General features: G+C 25.4%; 1 long non-coding RNA gene across 1 annotated transcript in view; it reads right to left on the reverse strand.

Annotated features, from left to right (window-relative positions):
* LOC129619046 (uncharacterized) overlaps positions 1 to 16,132 on the reverse strand; it is a 186,717-nt gene that overhangs the window by 49,164 nt on the left and 121,421 nt on the right. Inside the window, exon 4 of the long non-coding RNA XR_008697840.1 lies at positions 3,309 to 3,340. This is a non-coding gene — a long non-coding RNA (uncharacterized LOC129619046). The remainder of the gene's footprint in view (positions 1 to 3,308; positions 3,341 to 16,132) is intronic.

The raw sequence follows: 16,132 nt of genomic DNA on the forward strand, positions 1-16,132 counted from the left end.
TTGTTTTAACTGACAGACGAAAATTATTTTGAATTATAAAAATATAAATTTTTAAATCATTGTTAATTCATTTTATTCCAGTTTTATTCCAGTTTTTTTCTTCGTAAAAAGAAAAAGAAATTCTTAAAAAAGAAACGAATCGTTTAATAAGTTACAATGAAGTGTCATTTTTTTTCATATTCTTATGATTTGAGTAGAGTATTTCCATTTTCACATTTCATTCATAATGTACTTGAAAAAAATTATATAAAGTCTCCATATTTCAAGAAAAATATATTGATAACTTCAGTTAATTTCAGTCGACCAAGTTAAAAGTTTTTCGTACATTGTCAAGGAAATATCCCGCCAAATATTTGAGCAATATAGATTGAATTAAGCAATTTTTCGTGAGAAATTTTCATAATGAATTGCTTCAGAATTTCTATGCATTTTTCATTTGAATTTAAAAAAAAAATTGAAAATGGCATCAATTTGAAAGTAAGAACTCTGTTACTCCTATAGAAAGACGAAAAACTTTCAAAATGAACGGAAACGGATTTAAATTATGTAGAAATTATGTTGTGTGACTTATTTTAATCTATAGGGTATTGAATCTGTTTTGAGCTACTTTTAAATAAATCTATGGTTCAGTTTAAAAGTCTAAAAGAAATAAACAATCTGCGATCTAATATTTAAACCACTTAATTTATTTAGGCTAATGATTAAAATTTGATAATCTTAGAGTTAGATGGATTTGAAATAAAATTTTTGCAGATAAGTGTCTATTTTAATTCATCGTTTTCCTGGATGGGAATGAAAGGGAATAATAGAAAACTGAGTTTTTTATTTCATTTATTATAACTCTATTACAAAGTTTAATTACTCAAGTCAATAATGTCTGCAATAAGGTCCTTGCACTTGAAAGATTACTTTATAATTTCAGTTTATTTTCCTAGAAAATTTCTTTTTTTTTTTTCTGATTTTCTTATTTTTCTTAATGATTCTCATTTTTATATAAATTGATATACTTATACTGTGATAAAATATGGAAGATATCGTAGAATATTCTTTTAGGTAGGTGCTATGTTTTCTTTTTATTTAAATCTAATTAAAGTAAATATAAAAATTTTCAAAATAGTAGAGCTTTGTATACTTACTTATCCTTCGAATACTTTAAAATGCGATTGTAAAATTTTACAGTAAGTGGATGAGAAATTTTTTTTTCCAAATTTAATTGAGTAAAATAGCTAATAAGATGGTAAAGGAATGGAAGGATAACAAGCTAGAATTTTATTTAAAAATTTGTTTAATATACGGCCTTCCTTCAACTTACCTAGACAACATTGGCTCAAAAAATAATAATTTCTCTTCTCTGAACATATTTTCTAGGCTTTTGCTTTAAGACACACGGAGTATGTTGGTATAAACTTATATAGGACATTGGATTCTAATTCAGTGCTCCGCATTAAAAAATTGTAATCTGAAGTAATTCAAATTTTACTCAGAATACTTCGTCACCTTAAATTTTTCCTGTTTTTTTTCTGCAACATAAATTTTTTTTATAAATTTTTTAGTGTATTTGTTAGTGCATATTGTGTACAGTTGAACTTTTAGAATTTTTCACAAGTTCTTTGTTTTTTATTTAACTGCACAATATGTCCTTTAAAAGTTAAAAGAATGCAACTATAATAAGTAGTTGACAATATTATGACATTTTATGACCCCTACTACAATGACCTAATTTAAGACTCCTAAATTTATAGTTATTGTTTTCATCAAAGTTATTTTTAGTTTCAAAACTAAAATATTGAGTATAGTTATTTAAAACCAAAAAGTTTAAAATTCGAATTTTAAATTCTGTAGAAAATTATGTAGAAAAATTCATAAAAAAATTTTATTATATAGATAGATATAAAAATTCAGGATTTTATTAAATCTGAAAATTTTAACAAAAGGATAATTTTGTAATGTAATTATGTTGCAATTTAAGGAAGAATAATAATAAATAATAATTAAGTTTATGAAAGCTCAAAAATTTTTTTTTTAAATATTATCCTTTAAACTTTTGAAAGGATAATAATATTCTTTCTTTGAAAATTTTGATATATTGCATTTAAGAGAAAATAAAATATAGAAAGGAAATTTAGGTTCAGATATCTTTACCTTTTTTTGAGTAGTTTTTACAAGATACTTGAATTTAATTACGAAATAATAGGAAAACTTTTAAGGATTTTCATCCTTATATTTCTTTGTTTTAAACATTTTATTTGAAAACTCTTATAAATTTTCAATTTTCTTATTTGTAGTTAGAGAGTTTTAAAATAATAATATAATTGAATCCATTTCAAAAAAAATTATTGGAAACTATTAACGAATATCAAAGGATAAAAGCCAATTGCATTACTACCAATAATAGAACACTTTTAATTTTTTGTCGTTAATGAAATATTTTTAAATTTTATTTGCTGGTGAGTTAAATTTTATTTTGTACTGCTTTTAATAGCATAATTAATTGGAAGACTTCAATGTTGGAACGTTTGGTTGCTCTCTTCTATAAAAACTGGTAATTTTAACTAATAGAAACAATAATAATATTGAATTTTCCTTTAATAATTATCTACTTCAGGATTTTTCTTCACTCGAAGATCATAAGAATGTTTTGACATATCAAAACTGCGTCGTTTACATAATATTATCCAAAATATTGAGATATTTTTAAAAATTTAAGAACTGAGAAACCTTAAGGGTTTCGTTTAAAAAAATCCTCAAAAGTGTCATTTACAAATTAAACAGCCTAATCGTGTATCTCGCCGTTTCTCCTAACTTTTTATTCACTTTTAAACCAGAATTATCCCTTTTTCTAATGGATATTTCATTATTCCGATAAAATTATTCATTCTTTCAATAGGATCTTTGCATTTTTTTCCAAATTATCGACTGAATGTCTCACTTTAAAAAATAAACTGAATAAATTTTGAATACATTTTAGGAAAAAACGAGATACGCAATACCAAATAAGTCTTGTCAATCGAAAATTACATCATCAAATATATGAAAGTTACTCACTTTCATCTCACTTGCAGAGTAAAATAGCGAGATAGCCGATCAGACCATAGATGCTGAAAATTTTAAAATTTTTTCAGTTTTTACTTTAAGTACAGAATTTTCATAAACCCTGTTTGTAATATTATTCTCAATAACTTTAGAATAAAAGTGACAGAATAGTGGTGCATTGCAAACCTCTTGATTTCACTAAAAGTTAAGTCAAAAATTCTACTTCCTGCTGTGAAATTAAAGAGTCTTAATATTTGAACTAAATTTTTATTTACCTTTTTTCGCTATGAAAGATTTTTCGGCAAATCTGAAATTAAAAATAAAACACACTTTAAAATTTTTTGGATCTTCAGTTAATTATGAATAAATTTATTATGATAACTAAGCTATATAAAGATGGTGACTAAAATTATTAGGATTTACATATTATTATAAAAATCACTTGTACTTGAAGATATTACTAAAATTTTGTAACTAGAATTATTTTAATTATTAAAGATCTCGAACAAAAATTTTTAATTTTTCACAATTGAAGAGGTAAGTGGACAAAGGGGTTAACTAACATTTTTACGAAAATTGAACTTTTCGAACGGAACATCATTAAATTTCATATATTTTCAACTGTGATTACTTTTATAGCTAGAAACTTAATAGAAGACGAGAATAGTTTTACAATTTGTTAATGAAAAAATGTGTTAAGATGCAAATGTAAGATAACCCCTTCGTCCACTTACCGCTTCAATTCTTACCCAATACCCTAACAAACTTTTGCTTTTAATATTTTTTTAAGCACAACAACGTTTAAACTTGTACCATTTCTAAAATATTAAGGTTAAGAATCATAATCAAGTTTATTTCATAGCGCTGGCATGGAATCACATTACTCTTTTATTAATTATCAGAAAACGTACTATATTTAAGCTGAAATTGTGAAGAAATGAAAGTTGCCGTGTGATGGATAATAATTTTATTGTTAAAATTTTTTGTGGTTGAATTTCTTATACCATATGTATTAGAGTATGGTGTAATGCTGAGAACGAAATTCTTATTAAATAAGTATTTTATCCAAGAAAAAAATTAAATTCATATAAATGTACAAATCCTTATGTGTAAGTACATTATGCGCTTATACATAATATGGAATTATAAAATAAAGAACTGGATAATACGACGGCAATCTTTAAATTTCGCCTCCTACTGACATTAAACTAAATTGAAATACAAAGAATTCTTGAATTTATATTTTAACATTGAAGATTGTTTGGACAAAAGAGGAAGTATTTTTCTTTAGTGAATGTATAAATAAAATGCATATATGTATAAATAATGTTCAACTAAGTCATATTAATATTTAGCTGGGTAGATACGTTCTTCTTCATGCCTCTGTATACTTCTACAATTTTAATAGATATTTAATAGATATATACGTACATATATTATGTATGTATTATATTTGTAAGATATAGATTTTTTTATATACACATATTTAAAGGTATTTCACTTTTTTGTTTCAAAAAGGAAAACGAAGACTTTGACTCCTTTTTTTTAGTCCTAAAAAAAATGTAAATGAAGTATTTCTTCCCTATTTTATCATCAACACTAGAAAATAAAACCACACTATTATGCTCTTCAATACTATTATCGTCATCATCATCATCACAAAAAAGAATTCATTTGAAATTTGAACTGTGAGACTTTTAAAAATCGGAGTTGCCATATATAAATGTTTTGTTCGTGTTTTTATAAACTTAATTATATTTATATATTCTAGGTCATTATTACTAATTTATTTATTATTTATTTTAGGTTGTTGAAAATAATTCTTTAGAATATCTTACTTTTAATATTTTATATTGTGTCAAATACACACCCGCTTGAATAAAAAGGTAAAATTTTAAATGCGTGACGTAAACTCCGGGGTCGTTTGGGTTTTTTTATAAGCTTATCCTAAATTTTGTAAAGTTCACTATTATTTAAACTTGTTAACATTATTTATAATGTTTTTAGACAAAAAATTTGAATTTTTAACATTTAAATTTAAAGTAACCTTAATTTTTTACCACATGTGGCATCCATGTAAACAGGCTTTAATTTTTTATGAATAATTTTTCAACCTTTTAAGAATTTGCAACCTGATTTATTTTGTTACTATCTGCATTACATTTTGAAATATGTACGTCTTTCAAAATAATAATGAAACAAAAAAGACTGGGTTTTACGTCAGACACAAACTAGAAATACGAAGAAAAATAAATTGAATGCGTAAATTTTTATTGAGAACTTATTTCTCCTTTGTCTTTAAATAGAAAGGTTAATTTGAAGACCAATAGTGTGCTCTCAAATATGTAAATTGTAAGTAATTCAATTAATTATTTTAGGAAAGTACCAAAAATTCAATAATTTTCGTTATTATTGTTTCGAAAAATATTTTATTCTTCTTCAATTCCATGAAAAGTTTGGCAATATTTTATTTTTACATTTTTATAATAAAATTTTCATTCAGACTGGAAACAATGGAACATTTTTTATTCAAATCCCTTAAGCTTATTAGCGAAGATTTCATTTTAGTTTCACTTGCTTTTGGTTTCTTGTATGTTTTCTTTTTCCTTTAATTTTTTTTTTTTTGTCTTGAAGAAAATATTCTTTTGATACTTCCCATTAAGATCTCAAAAACCAAATCCTTTTCTTTTCCTAAATTTAAATGCATAGATATATTATAGACCAACTATATATTCCAATGTAAAATGTAGGTATAGATACACGAATATTTTTGGAAACGCTTTCACAAAGATTATTATTTTCTTATTACAGCTATAGCTTCTAGAGGTGTTTTTGATAGAATGAATGGTGTGACAACATGCATAGTACTATGTGAGGAATTTGCTTTAATATTTGATTGATTTTTCAATTTGTTTTTTTTATAACAATACTTATATATGCGCAATGTAGTCTTAAGATGCAGAACTTTCAAAACTTCACTCAAAAATTCATGAGTTAAAATTTGACAAAGAAACAAATTTTCTTTAAACCTTAAGTTCCTTATATAAATGAGATAAAGGTTACTATAACAGTCATTCATCATTTATTTTCGTTTCAAAAAACTTGACTGCTATTCTATGATGTATCTTGTTTAACTTACAATGTTGCAATTTACATTTAATATTATGTATTACGATAGTTCCTTCATTATAAATCTCACCTCGTAAATATTACATAATTCTAATTTAAATGAAAATAAAACCGAAATTTAAGAAATATTTTAAGGTTATCATACAATTAATTCTCACTCTATTAATATTTCATTTATTTCAGTATACATAAAATTATTTAGAAAAGTATATTATATAAAATTTTCAGATATTTAAATAGATATAGACTTAATCAGGGTAAATGATTATATTATGATGTATATTGTGTAAAATAATCAATTATTTGGCAGCCTTATCGTATTATTTTCACTATAAAATCCTTATTTTGATCTCCTTGACGAAAAACGAAAAAAAAAATAGAAAAACAAATGAAAAACAAACCAAAAATGAAAAAACTAAATAAACTAAGCTAACAAAATAATATAAATTTATATACAAGAGTATATAAAAATAGCGTAGAGAGAATCGCAGTCATCAGATGGCATTTTTGCTTATATAAAATATACAAAAACAAAAATGAAAGTAAATAATAATTAATCCTAGTAACATTTTTGTTATGTCTTGGGGCTGAAGTGGAATTATATAAAAAAATAATTCAGAATAAAAATAAAATGAATTTGGTTCTTTATTTTGTAATATTATGTACATTATTATTTATATAGTATGTATGTATGTATAGAAATTGCAAAAGAACACAAATCTTAAAACATTCAACAAAAAAATACATATAAATACATCTTTGTTTGTATGTATTGTTTATTAATAGAAAAAATTTAAAAGAACCACAAATTAGAATTTATTTTTGGGTACGTCCTTATAGAATCTTAAAGTCTTCTAAAAGGATCAAAAATATTCAAGAAATACTTTTAGTTAAAAGAAAACAAACATTCATTTTTAAGATTTATTTGTGTTGTGATTTAAACAGGACAGTACAAAATAAATTTTTTTTATATAAAATTTAGTCATAAGTTTTAATAAAATTGAAAAAATTTCAAAAAATTTATTCAAAAGGCTGCGTTGTAAATTGCAACAATCGTATATGTGTAGTCATTTACCATGAAAATATCCTAGGTGAACAAGGTCTATGAATCTGAAATGAGCTAAAATATTTATTTTAAATATAACGCGAAAATAGGTGAAGATGACCGTGATACCCATACACCAAAGAATGATTACAAAAAATATGATCCAGTTTGAAGCATATAAGAAATGAAAGCATTTTCAATGACTTTTATCAAACCAAACAGCCTTTATAATACATTTATTTATGTAAAATTTCGATCCATATATTGAAGAACTTTTGAAGTTAAAATTACATTTCCCCGAATCATTGTTTCGACCACTTCCAATACTCACAGCATACTGTCATTTACAGTAATAATTTATGCGAAAAGTTCGTAAACTTAGCATGTTATGTCTGATTTATCATTAGAAAAGACGATTCAGATTTCGACGCCGAACAAGAATATTCAAAATGCATACCTCAAACTATTGTTTCTTAGAAAAGGTTACACGTTTCTTTCGAATTATTTTAAATGATAAATAAGAAATAATGTAAAACAATCATAAAAAGCGACCATATCCATGAAGAGCAGCGTTAAAAATTCTAAACGAAATTTTGTGAATATTAATTTGAATGCTCATGGTGAAGTAATGTCGTTAATTTTCTAGTTAGTATAATTTTTAAAGGGTTTATCAACACAAAATGTGCATTTCAAACCTAAAACCGATAGTACTAAATTCAAAGATTTGGAATACCTGTTTGCTGCATTTCAGCTCAATTTTCCACTTGTAAAAGAGAATATGAATCTTAGGCAAAAAAGAAATTAAAATTTTTGGCACAATAATAAAGTTTCTCTTCTTAATTCTTTTCCAAAAACATAGTGAGGTTTTATCTAATTTAGATGCAAGCAGTTTATTTGCTTAAAGTTGGACTTATATCCACATACATTTGCTGTACATTTTCATGCCTTACAGTTTTAAATTTAGTGAATTTTTATATTTAGTTAAAAATTTACGGAAATTACTTAAATGACAAATTTTTGAAAATTATCAGCGAATCCGGGTATCAAAAAAATATGGTTGTTCACAAAAGATTTAAGCGATTGAAAAGTAATTTTTTGTTTCCAAATCCAAGTCCTTAAAAGTTTTAAGGAATTTTTTTTTTTGTTGAATAAACTATTACGTAAAACAATGTTGAATGTACTTATTTTTTATTTTCTCAATAATTGTTAAAAATCTTTGCGATTTTATTCATAACTAGTTAAAATTCTTGTGCATTTTTTATTTGCCCAGTAGAAATAGTTTTCTTCACTGTTTGCAGCAACTCTTCAGATTCTTAATAATAAAAAAAGTTTTCTTCTTCGAAAGTTACAACAATCTGCAATTCCTTTAATGTCTTACAAACACTAGAACAATGTCTAACAAAATAAATTTGCAAATGCAGAAATTTGGATAAGTATTCATTCTTATTTCGAGTGTTAAAATATCCTGAAAATCAAATGAATAAGGGAATAGCTAAAATTATCAAGTTTTATTCTTCTTTAGTTCACAGTTTTCAAAGCACCCATAAAAAAATTTAATATTGAATAACGAGGAAAAAAGAATAAACTTGTTTCACTTGAAATATTTTTTCTACCTTTTAAAGAGAAAGTTATTTCTTGCCAGGACAACACAGGATAAGGAAGCCTTTGAGAATTTGAGTACAGAAATAAATCTATCTACATGCACTATTTGAAAAAAAAATCATCCTTCCTTTTTTTTAATTTGAAAAGAATTAAGAATAAAAGATATTTAACGTAATGAATTTTTATAGTTTAGAGTTCTAAGATGAAAAATTATTGAAAACTTAATTTGAGTAAATTTGCTATTACTTAGCCACTTTAAATTTAAACGTGAGAATAATGTACAAAATATTTTACCGCTCAAGGTACAAAAACTGGAAACAAATGTCTAATAAAATATTAATCGTGTTTGATATTAAAACGAGAATATAGTTGACTGTGTCAACCCTGTGATACCCGCATGAGTAAGCTATTTTAACGACATTTATCAAGCACATTGGGCCTAATAATGAATTCGCGAAATTTTAGTACCATTGCTTCTATAATTTATGAGATATAGCCAAATAAATTTTGAAGTTGTATAGCATCTACCCGAACCAGTACCTCAATCATGTCCAATTTAAAAAGGGGTTCTGGCATTTACCATAATAAACCATTTGTGAAAATTTAGTGGACTTAGCTCAGCTTTTGAGTTATCGTTGCGACGGATGGACGGACGGACTGACATACTTAAATCGATTCGATGCTGATCAAAAACATATTTTTGAGTATATACCATTATTTCTTAGTTTTGCAAACGTAATGGAATAGAAATATAGCCTTTTTTTAATATTGTAAATGCCCGAAAAGTTACTATAAAGTAAAAATCGCTAATCTCAAATTGATTCTCAAACACAGAAAATCATTATAATTGTTACATCTAATTTTTCTGTTAGGTAATTTTGACATTTTTTCACAAAGATAATATTTATCGGATCCATTTTTAACCGAAACTATTGAACTGTGTTTACACTTCATCAATGCTTGCTACCTTTAAACTTGTTAAGAATCTGTTATTTCTGGAAATGAAATAATTTATTTTTAACAAAATTAACTTTATTTTGGAAGATTACGTAACATAATTCGGGTAAGAAAAATTGAAACAATTGACTTACGGGTCACTTTTGTCAAACCAAAAAAAAAAAAAAACATTTTCTCCTACCAACTTTTCAATTCATTTTATGAAACTCAATTCAGTTTTTATTTTTTTTATCTTATTATGTAATTTTTTATTTTCAATTTATGAAATTTTTTGAAAAAGAGAAAATTTATCGTAAATTATATAACATTAATATCTAAAATTAATTAAAAAAAGTTTGCCATAGCAACCTTTACAAAATTTCCCATAAGACTTGAAATAAAATTATTTTCCAAAATTATATCCTTAATGGACGTTATGTATGTATTTGTGTATGTACAAGTATATATAAAACAAGTAAAAACGTTTCAATCGGTATAAACCGATTGAATAATACCCTGCACCTTTCGTAATTGTGTAGCAATTACTCGAACCTGTGAAGTCATTCTGTAGAAACTTCAGGGATATGTCTGACCTATAATTGGACATCCGACTGCCAAGTTTCATGAGTCTGACTTTATAATTTTTCCAAATATTAAGAATAAGCTTTAAGACTTGTATGGGAGCTACTCGAACCTGTCAAGCAATCCCATTAAAACTTTAGAAATATGTCTGACCTATAATTGGACACACAACTGCCAAGTTTCATCAATCTGACTTTATTATTTTTCCAAATATTTAAAATTAGCTTCTGGAGTTGTATGGCAAGTACCCGAACCTGTCAAGCAATTCCTCTAAAACTTCACAAATATATCTGATCTATAATCGGACATCCAACTGTCAAGTTTCATGAATCTGACTTTATTATTTTTCCAAATATTTAAAATTAGCTTCTGGAGTTGTATGGCAGGTACCCGAACCTGTAAAGTAATTCCTCTAAAACTTCAGAAGTATATTTGACCTATAATTGGACACATGACTGCCAAGTTTCATGAATCTGACTTTATTATTTTGCCGAATATAAAAAATTTGCTGTTGGAGTTGTATGGCAGCCACCCGAACCGGTGCAGCTATCCCATTATAATTTTTAGAGCATATGTAGAATATAATTGGACACATGTATACAAAGTTTTATATTTATAGCTTTATTAGTTTTTGAAATATTTAAAATAAACTCTTTGAGTTGTATGGCAGCTACCCGAACCCGTTGTCCGAATTAGTCCAATAACAATAGGGCTCGTCCTTGGCACAAAAGAAAAAACTTGTGAAAGTTTGGTGTCGATTGCATTATTCGTTTTTGAGTTATCGTGCGAACGGACGGACGGACGGACGGACGGACGGACGGACGGACGGACGGACGGACGGACGGACAGACGGACATGTCTAAATCGACGCAGAATTTTACGCTGAGCAAGAATATATATATATGTCCATACCGCAGATGACTCCTTCAAGTAGTTACAAACTCCATACCAAAGTTAATATACCCTTCACGAAGTGCAGGGTATAAAAAACCCTTTTTTATTGGAAATGATGGCAGATATAATCAACAGTTTTAGAAATATGAAGGGTTTTCTTTTTGTTTTGTTTATTTTATGGTAATGTCCTTTTAAAGGTAAACAACATAAAGAAAAATAAGAAAATAAATATAGGAAAATTTTCAAAGTTTTTTAATTTTTTTGTTTTTATATACAATTTCCTTTTTTTTTGTTTCACTTTTTTTTCGGCTTTCTTATGATCTTGAGTGGTCAATCAATTTCATGAAATATATAATAGGACGAGAAACCAGACTAAGAATTTCAAAAAAAAAATTAAAGGAACTTTTAAAAATTTTCCATTTTTATACTTTTATTTTTTAATTCAATTGCTAATGTAAACAGTAAAACGCTACATAAAGTAAACTGTTTACGAACTGTGATAATATTCTGGGAATTGATAATTTATAACCTTTTTTTTCTTTTTCAAAAAAAAAAAAAAACAAAACCAAAAGGAAAACGCAAAATAAGGAAGAAAAGGCTATAAAAAGTATATTATATCCTGAGGTGAGTTTATTTGTGAGAATAGGAAAACTTTTGAAATTGTTTATTGTAATTTTGTTCATATTTTACGATATTATGAAAAAAAAATATTTCTTGTTGTTTAGGGTGTGAAATGGCTACAACATAAAATAATAATGTTTATTTTTAGGCTTAACAAAATTTATTGGTATTATTTTTATAAAAGAAGAACTACAAAAAAAAAGGAAATTTTCTCTTCTTTATATAAAACTTATGAATGAAAACCATTTTATTTATGTGTGGACACACGCTTTAATCGCACCCCTAACAAAACTTTCTAATTTTATAATGACGCCAAAGCTTAAATTTGTTTTCTTTCATGAGCCATTTTGTTCATTCATGAGCCTGTTGTTCTAATTGTGCTCATGAACATAAGATATGTAGAGGTGATTTTTTTCATATTATCAATCAAATGCCGAAAAATATTATTTACTTGAGAATTTTTATATATTTCAATTTCATACATATATGTAATTCGATAATACTATTTTATTGTTAAACTAAATTGATTTTATATGTGACCAGTGACATAGAAGAAGACCTCTATGACATTCATTCTACAATTACTATAATCTTAATCAAATTTCTGCAATTATTTTTTTCTATTTGCATTGAATACATGCAGATTATGCAACATTCAAAAAAATTTTTGAATGAGGAAGTCAGTGGGAAAAATTTTGAAGGTGCTCGAATTACAATTAGATGAGATTATAACTAACTTGTCTTTGAAAGTTTGAAATTTATAATGATACGGTACAAAATCGGTTAAAAATCTAATATTCATAAATTTTTAATTTTTAGTATTTATTAACAAATTTTTTTTATATGCTGCAAAAATTGAGTTTCCCACATCACTATATAAACTTTAAACAAATCAGCGAAGAAATCGAATAGGTAAGCTTTAGTTCTTGATGATTAGATTGACAATGTCATTAAGAAAAATATTACTAACATCTCAAAATTTATTTCAACAAATGACTACATAACTATTTTACGATAACATGCAAATTTCAAAAATTTTGAAAAACAAATAGGGAAAATTATCAAAAATTTTTTTTTACTTTCCAAATTATAGAAATTAATTGTGGGGGTGTTATTCGTATAGATATAAAAATATACAAATGTACAATGCTTGATACTTTATAAGAAAACTATAAATTTATTTTGTAAAAAAAAGTTTGCATTAAAATCGGACCGTTTATCATGCAATGTTTTATTCTTACCTTTTAGGATTTCATTTCTTTCAATTTGGAAATGAAGATTTTGTTGTTGTTTAAATTTAACATTTAGATATATATGTCATATTTATATTTTCGTATTTTATAACTCTTTAACGTCGATAGCATTTTATGTATTACTAAAATAAATATAATGGATTTATCTGACATTGGTTTTTCTCTATTAGAAATAATGTTTTTGAGTGTACGAAAAAAAAACAATTAATTAAGTCAGAGAACGAACACCCGCAATAAAGTTTACGTTAAAATTAGAGCATGTCAATAAATCCGTGGCTTTCCTAATCACAATTTCCAAATAAAATCCACCCTATTGATTATCATATAAAGGTAAAATCAAACTTAACATCGACTCATTCAAGAACTAATATCAATTAAATTTTTAATAACATACTTGACACTGAAGAAATGCCATTCTTACACAAATTCATAACACGACACCTAAATTACCAACATATAGTTTAAGACCTTCTCAAAAGCTTTAATGCGAATAATTAGAAAAATGTTACGATTTTTGATCGGTAATTATCAGATTTACGTTTTGCAAAGTAATTTTTCTTTTTAGTTTTAATATAAGAAATATCTATGTTAAATTTGGAGAAAAGCTCTAATCTGTTAGAGAAAATATTTTCACAGTTTCAATAAATTATTTTCCTTAACAACGAATTTTTTTTAGTTATTGAAAAATTCACATAAAATATCTGAGTTTTCCTAATTACATCTTAAAAATATAAGAAAATATGGACTTATGTAAATGCTGTTTCAAAAATGCCATAATGTAAATTTTTCACATCGTTCATTAAGAAGAATAACGATACAACTCGAAAATATACCTTCCACTTCCAAAATTTAAACTTTAAAGCATTTATAGCCGACTGTAAAATTGCTATCGAAGGCTAATAAACATTGGTATGGAACTATTCTACAAGTATATGAACAAATTTTCTGTATTATTTTTTTACATAAAAGCTTTATATATTAAAATATAAAAGTAATAAAAGCAAATTTGCGACTCTGCATTTTGACTTATGTCAATGTTTTCGCAAATGTGCGACATGCGACGCTGTTTTTGCTGCGATACATTCATAATAATTTGCATATGCTCAATCATTGAATTTATATATTCATCCGAGATTTTAATATAATCGTTTGGATATTTTCTTTTTATGATTACAAGCGAAGATTCTAAAATTTATTTTATGTGTGCAATTACCAATGTTAATTGAAAATCGTCCAAACCAAGCTGAATTATGTTAATTAAAAATTATTCATTATAAAAGTTAAAAGACATCTTTAATAATATTTTCGGTTTCAGTGTTTCTTTATATACCATATGCATTTTTAGATCTAGTACCAATGCATTTGAAAAAAAAAAACTGTTGCCTTAGTAGCTGAACTTCCAAACACAATTATATTCATTACGATTCTAATTAGTTTTTCTTTTTGTTTTTTACTTAAAAATAAAAAGTATTTTTTATTATATTTAGAATTTTTACTGGATTCGAATTTAATTTGCTTTTTATTTCCTCTTCCAATTTTGCTTTCACAACGAATCTAATTGCAATTTTTTCAATACACTCAGACACATGTAATACAAAGCATGTATTTATGTATGTTATACAAGATCAATGCACATAATATGTCATTAAAATGTTATTTGTTTTGTAATTTTAATCTTAACTTTCTTACTTATTAAGTTCTATTAAAATACAAAACTGTAACGTTAACATTTTTAAAATCAAAGCTTGTGTAATAACAAATTATTTATCTTTTGTAATTTTCATCAATTTATTATCGTGAAATAATATTTGATTTCATTTTCTGTATAGATAAAGGTTCCTTTTCATACTAATAATTATTATTCATTATTGGAAAATCAATGATTAAATTCATTTTCACATTTTCTCTCATATTATTTTTTATTCCTCTTTCTTCTAACAATAATTAGAAGAGCATTATTTTGATTCATATATAAGTATGTATGTTTGTATATGGAAAAGGAATTGTTCATATGTTTATATTTTGTACATCAAAGCGTCTGGCAATTTATATAATGGTCTTTTACCAACTTTATTGATGTTAGTCGGCTTTTTATGAGGCATGAATGTTTTAATGTAGAAGTGAAAGAAACTGAGTATAACAAAAACTATCAGAAACTACAATACAATAATTATTACTAGTATATACTAAAAACGGCTTCCCAATGTTCCTATTTATCACGCAGGACTGATTGGTTAATGTGCAAAAATTAAAATAATTTAGTATTAAAGATTGGAGCAATAATAACTCGAAAAAAAAGGAAAACGATGTTTTTGCTAAAATATCACATATTTATATTTGGTTGCTAGAAAATCTTCTAGTTTACACAGAATTTCATAAACAGTTCAATGTGTCATCGGGTACTGGTTATTTTTGACATTATTTACTACTGTTATGCTGTAAACGGAAAATGATTTTTCATTTAATCTACACCTATTAGAATCTCTCATATATCGTTTACTGGAAATTCTCACTTAATATTATTTTAATTCTCCTATTTCTTCTATACTTTCCTCATATTATAACAGTGTTGCAAATAATCAAATAACATGGAGAGCAGTAAAATAATAATATAATTTTGTGGTTATTATTTTCTTATTACCTTCTATCAAAAATTATAAATTGGAATAATAACAAACCTTTATACAATATTATTTTACTTCAATAAAATTCAAACATTTTGATCCTTTTTTTTGTTTTCTTTTATACTTTATCAAACCATTCATAGTATGTACAAAAACATATGTTTTTTATAGTCTTAAATTAACAAGGATGTATAAGAATATGAGCACATAGAATGTTATGCCAATTACAGCAACGAAGAAATCATTGTATGACACATGTAATCTTTCTTCTACTTCTATCATGTGCGAAAAACAAAAAAAGATGAATTCTATAGGTATGTAATTGAAAATAATAATTTTGTAATTACTAAAATCTATATGTATATAATAATTAGTGTATAACAAGATAATATAAAATAAGATATTATTATGTT

The sequence above is a fragment of the Condylostylus longicornis genome, unplaced genomic scaffold (genome assembly GCF_029603195.1).
Source record: "Condylostylus longicornis isolate FDR11 unplaced genomic scaffold, ASM2960319v2 ptg000010l, whole genome shotgun sequence".
NCBI classification, from domain to species: domain Eukaryota; kingdom Metazoa; phylum Arthropoda; class Insecta; order Diptera; family Dolichopodidae; genus Condylostylus; species Condylostylus longicornis.